This window comes from Mastomys coucha, unplaced genomic scaffold (assembly GCF_008632895.1).
Source record: "Mastomys coucha isolate ucsf_1 unplaced genomic scaffold, UCSF_Mcou_1 pScaffold21, whole genome shotgun sequence".
Classification (NCBI taxonomy): Eukaryota; Metazoa; Chordata; class Mammalia; order Rodentia; family Muridae; genus Mastomys; species Mastomys coucha.
Window position 1 is genome coordinate 109,334,558 of NW_022196904.1, and position 6,000 is coordinate 109,340,557.

At 37.6% G+C, this 6,000-nt stretch overlaps 1 protein-coding gene and 1 pseudogene across 3 annotated transcripts in view; both read left to right on the forward strand.

The window, feature by feature from the left end:
• Positions 1–6,000, forward strand: part of LOC116102883 (ATP-binding cassette sub-family A member 3-like) — a 109,516-nt gene that overhangs the window by 28,320 nt on the left and 75,196 nt on the right. The gene's annotated exons all lie outside the window — the stretch shown is intronic.
• On the forward strand, positions 4,912–5,142 carry LOC116102884 (annotated as a pseudogene).

The following is a 6,000-nucleotide window of genomic DNA, read 5'->3' on the forward strand; positions in this document are numbered from 1 at the left end:
AAAAACAACCTGGTGAGGATTAAGAACAATCAGAATTTAAATTTACTAAAGTTGTGTTTGTATACAGAGGTCAGAAGCCATTGTCCTGAATCACTTCTCCACTTTATTTTATATTTTGAGACAGTTTCTCAGCGAAACCAGAGTCCACCCTTTCAGCTATTATGGCTGATTTCCAAGCCCTAGGAATGATTTTTGTCTCTGCCTCAGCCCCTACTCCTCTTTTACCATTTACCAGCAGCAGCGGCAGCACCACCACCACCAGCACCACCAGCACCACCGCCGCCGCCGTTGCCACCACCACCACCCATCAGTGCAAGAGTTAAAACTCACACCCGTGCCTGGTTTTTATGTGAGTTCTGGGAATCTAAACTCAGGGCTTTGTGCTTGTACATCAAGCATGCAAACAAATGCTTTACTAAATGAGTCACCTCCCCAGACCAATAAATCTTATAAAAGAAAAAAAGGAGGAGGAGCAGAAAGAGGGAGAGGGAAAGGAGGAGGGGCATAAGGAGAGGGAAGAGGAGGGAGGATAAAGAGAGGGAGGAGGAAGAAGAGCAGGGGAAGAAGAGGAACAGAAGGAAGAGCAGAAGAGAGGAAGTCAGGGAAGCAGGACCAAGTGTGACCTAGAGAAGACGTGTGGGAACCAAAGTAAAAAGTCCATTATTGGAAATTAACAGTTGGTATAGATTGGCAAAAGAATCAATGAATTTGAAGAAACATTGATAGATGCTATGTGAGTAACAGAAAAAGGAAAGTTAACAGCACCAGTGAAATACAGGCACCTTTAAGTACACTGAATATATGTGTATTATCAGTGTCAGGAAAAGGAGAAAGAAGGTGTAGACATCTAGCAGCTTACAGTCAAACAGGGATCATCTGAAAGGAGGGCTGGAAATAAAAAGGGCGGGGGATGAGAGAAGATGAAGCCAAGAAAAGGTTCTGATCAAGGCTCAAAGTTTAATTCTGCAGCTCCAGCTTACAAGCACTTCAGCAGACAAAGTTCTTCATGAGAAAATTCCTTCACAGACTAAACATAGATAAGAGTTCCTCTTGGCTGAACACATTACTCTCTGACCTTGGCTACAGAGACTGCTCTCTTGGCCTTACTCTGGCTCTCCACACTTTCTTTTTTTTTTTTTTAATTTTAGTTAATAAAGGATGCTCCAGCTGACTATACCTGTCTTAGTTTGGTGTCTATATTGCTCCTTCTTACCCATCGTGGAAGCATACATAGCATTGATGTATTTTCTGTCCTAGGTTGATAGGAGCTCAAGAACTGTCATTGGTCATATTCAGTCAAACTGGACAGGGGAATGTTTTCAGATGGAGGCCATGTACCTGACTCTTCAGATGTAAAAATCGTAACAACATGTACCAGAGGACACATGGCAGCAGTAAATAGAGGAGGAATACTATACTAAGTGTGACAATAGCGATGCTGTGTTGTAGTAGTGCAGGCCAAGAAGGAAACCAGCCCTGCAGTTGTCCTAGTAGATCTCTAGCTGCTTGAGCTGCATCAAAATGTAGAGGCTCTACTTTTTCTAAATTAATAACTTCTTGGAATAATTTTAATAAGTACAAAGATAAATATGGATAATTCTAAACACCTTGAAAGTGGAATTCCATACTGTCCTAAATACACATAGTATCATTAAAATTTTTTGGTGGTATACAAATCTATGACATATTAATCTAGTTTGCATTTTTAACACCTGTATTTCTTTCCTCAAGAAATTAACCACCTCAAGTAAGGCATCTAATTTTTGTTACATCTTATCATCTATATCATCCTTAGTATGAAAACATTTTTGGATAAATCATTTACAAAATGAGTTGTTTGAACACTTTGGAATAGAGCAATAGCATCTGTAGTAACAATGGCTATTAAAATAATCAAAGCTACAACACCTGCCATAATTAAACCAATGTCTTTGTTATTTCTTCAATTACATGTAAACCCTTGTCATCAAACCAATCTTCAGTAATATTTACAGGAACCATCACAAAGCTTAGAACAGGCTTTTAAAACACAATTAGTCAAATTATAGCCAACAAAAGATATAAAAAGTTTTATTTTCAGAATATATAATAATGATAATATTTCCTACTAATAGGACACAAGGTATGCAAACACATGCTGCAGTAGGCCCTTTCATCCAAGCTGGACTTGATTTTTCAGGCTGAGCACTCACATCATCTAAGGCCGCACCTGAGTTCCATCCATGCATATCCTTGCTGATAACCTGTGTGTTAACCTGTGTGAGTCCACCAGAGTCCAGCAGACAAAGCTGATGAAGGGAGGATAGGTAGAGATGGAGAGCCAGTAGCATAATTAGTCATATTAGCTGCTCCCCTATATTCCAACCAGTCCAAAAATCTTGAGGTCAGTCCCATGAGGCTGAAAAAGCACAGGCTTATTCCCCACACATCTTTTCGAAGGAATTGTAATATTTGTGCATTCTCTCATCTCACAATGTGGAGAATGATGTGGTGCCTGGTATCCCTCAGCCTCTAGGCCAGTGGGTAAAGTTACTTGAATGTTATTTAAATCATCTTTGCATAAGTCAATATCTTTTCCCTGCAATGTAGTAGGAGATACTCTCAGACACCCAGTAGCATACTGCTTAGAAAAGCATATGGAGACACCACTTCCCAATCCTTAGTAATTTCTCTACAGAAAGTTAAATTTCCTCCAGCAGGCATATCCATCAACCTAGTTTTGTTTACCATTACCACAACTTCTGGGCCTTCCCATACCATTGGTTGTAAAGGGGGTGGATCAGTGACATAGGTTCAATACAGCTTCCCTATCATCATTGTCAGGACACCCTTCAAGTTCATGATCAGCATCATCCTTTGCCCCAGCATCAGCATGTCTTTATTAACTATTCTGGCAGCTAGCACACACCATCAGCATCCTCCAAAAAGAAACCACAAACATGCCCTCTTCCCCATACTCAGAGAGTTCCTTGGCATCCAAATTTTAAAATTTTAAGATAAAAAGCATGATTTAAATAATTTTGTGGTGTATGGGATATAATTCCCCCTTTTTATTTTATGAAGATATTGTTTTAAAGTTCCATGGGTCTGTTCCACCTTGTTCATTGAGGATAATAAGGAATCCCAGTAAAATGACTAATATTAAATTGTTTACAAAACATCTCAAATGCTTGACTGCAATAGCCAGTTATATTATCTGTCTTAATCTGATTTGGAACACCCAGTATAGAAAAACAATATAGGCAACCACTAACTTCATTTTTAGTTGCTTCTCCTGTTAAAGCAGTTGCAACTAGAAAGCCTGAGAAGGCATTAATAGTCATGTGTACATTTTTTAATGTTTCAAAATCAGAAATATGAGTAACACCCATTTGCCATAATAGATTAGGTACAAGTCCTCAAGGATTAACACTATTATGTGGTACATGAAGAAACTGAGGACACTGAAGACAAGTCTTTACAATTTGACGTGTACATTCTCTAGAAATACCAAATTGTTGTCTTAAGCTATTACTATTTTGATGATGTAAAGAATGAGATTGTTTGGCTAATTGTTTCTGTGTAAGGCCTAAAATCTGCCTTGTATGCAAACCTGCTGTGGCATTTTCCTGGGGTCCAAGCAATCTAGTATGAGCCCTTAAATGTCCTATAAAGTAAGGAACAGTACACTCTCTTAAATTAAGCTGTATTTGCATAAGTAATTCAAAAATTTTAGAATTAGCAGTATCTAAAAATGGACAATTTCAAGCAATTATAAACCATGAGCAATATATTTTGGCTATCAGTATACAAATTAAAAAGCTTTATTTTTCAATATTTTAAAAACAGTGGCTACATCATGTGATTCAATTATTTGTGAACAGGGGGGAACTTAAGAGAATAAACATGTGATCCAATTACATATGCTGTCTTCCCATTTGATGAGCTGTCTGTAAATACAGTAAGCGCATTCTCTATCAGCTACATGTGTAAATTTACAAGAAATACAAAAGTATGCATAGAGGCAGATTATAACAACTTATCTTTTGAATAATGATTATCAAATTTGCCTAAAACATTTGTACATGCAATAGGCCAAATATCACTATTTTGAAATAACCAATTAAATTACTGTTTGAAATTAGGAATAAATATTTGATCAGGTCTTTCACAAAATACTTTCATGATTCTTTCCTACAATTATGTATTAACATAGCAACAGCTTCATAATAGGGTGGTCAAACTTTACTTGGAGATGAAGAAAGATGAATCCACATTAATGTTCCCTTTTGCCAAAGAACTGCTGTGAAACAGCCAACAATAGGTCATAGTCTATATAATGTATCTGTTGTTGGCTAATAGCTTCCTCCACTTTTCTGCAAAGCTATTCATCTGTCCCTCATCAGTTAATTGCCCATGGGAATTAGAACTTACATTCCTCTTGAGAAATACCAAACAGTGTTTTAAGTTCTCCTGTGGCAAGCTTAAGGTGAGGTCTTAGCCAATTAACATTTCTTAACAGCTTTTAAAAATCATTTAAAGTAAGTAAACTATCTTTTCTTACTTGAATTTTCTGTACCACAATATGTTTAGGATATATCTGATGTCCCAAATATTGAAAAGGATATTGTCTTTGAATCTTTTCTCCCCAAGATTTTAAAGCTCGTTGTATCATAGCAAAGGCTTGTAGTATAACTCCATTAGAGGGATCAGCTAATAAAATATCCATATAATGAATAATATATACTGAAGGATTCAAAGTCCTAACCTCTTGTATTGAAGCAGAAACAAATTTTAACATGATGTAGGGCTATTGACCATTCCCTGAAGCAAAACTTTTCAATGATATTGCTTCATAGGTTATTTAAAATTACATGCAGAGGAGGTGAGTGGGCTGTGGCCCACCTGACACTGCTGCATCGCAGGAGGCGCATGGCGGGCATGGCGCTGGCGTGAGCATGGAAGCAAATGTCCTGGTTCTACTACCAGTACCTGCTGGTCACTACACTCTACATGCTGGAGCCCTGGGAGCGAACCGTGTTCAATTCAATGCTGGTTTCTGTGGTGGGGATGGCCCTGTACACCAGCTATGGCTTCATGCCCCAGCACATCATGGCCATACTGCATTACTTTGAAATTGTACAGTGACGAAGATGTGACAAGGATCCAGAGGTTCCTGGGGATGATCTACCTTGTGAAGTGCGAATGCGACCTCATCAGATGTAAGATGCGCTATGGATGTCAACATAACCAACCTTATAAATACAAAGACTAAAAAAACTTCATGAGTAGAACAGGAAAAATCATTCTGACTCATGCATTGTGTTCTTTTGATTTTAAAAGAGGCTCTTATATAGTAGCTTTTATCTATTTTAACATTGTAGTCATTTGTACTTTGATATCAGTATTTTCTTAACCTTTGTGACTGTTTCAATATTATCCAGTGAAAGCTTTTCGTAATGTAACTTTGAGTACATCTTTGTATTTAAGTACATCTTAATTGCCTTCTATTTTTAAAACCCAAGGTCATTAGTTGAGCTTTACTGTTCGTGCTATCATATGGCATATACATCTGCCTGGATATATTTCTACTCTTGACCAAAGTTTTGTAAGAAACAATACAGAATTTGGGGATGGGAGGGAGGATACTTTGAGAACTATTTAAAAACGATTTATCTGTAAGCTTGACCTCAGGAGTGCGGTTTTAGCTCCCTAGACTCTTAACAGCTGTTGCTCTAAAACTCTTAAAGTGTTTCTTAGTAATGAAAAAGTAAAGATCTTGCTAACATTAATACAAGGAACATTTCACCTTTTAGATATTAAATTCTTATGTGGACTTATTTCCAGCCAACTTTGATGATTCCTGTGAGGATGGGTGATTGATGGTGGTCTTGTGTGACGCCGAGGTACACTGTGGAGCTTTTCATAGAAGGCGTATCAGATTCCTCTGAGGCAGTATTGACACCATATAAGCTTAAGAGTTAATTTGATGATTGTGACCAGTGTTGTGAAATGCATTTG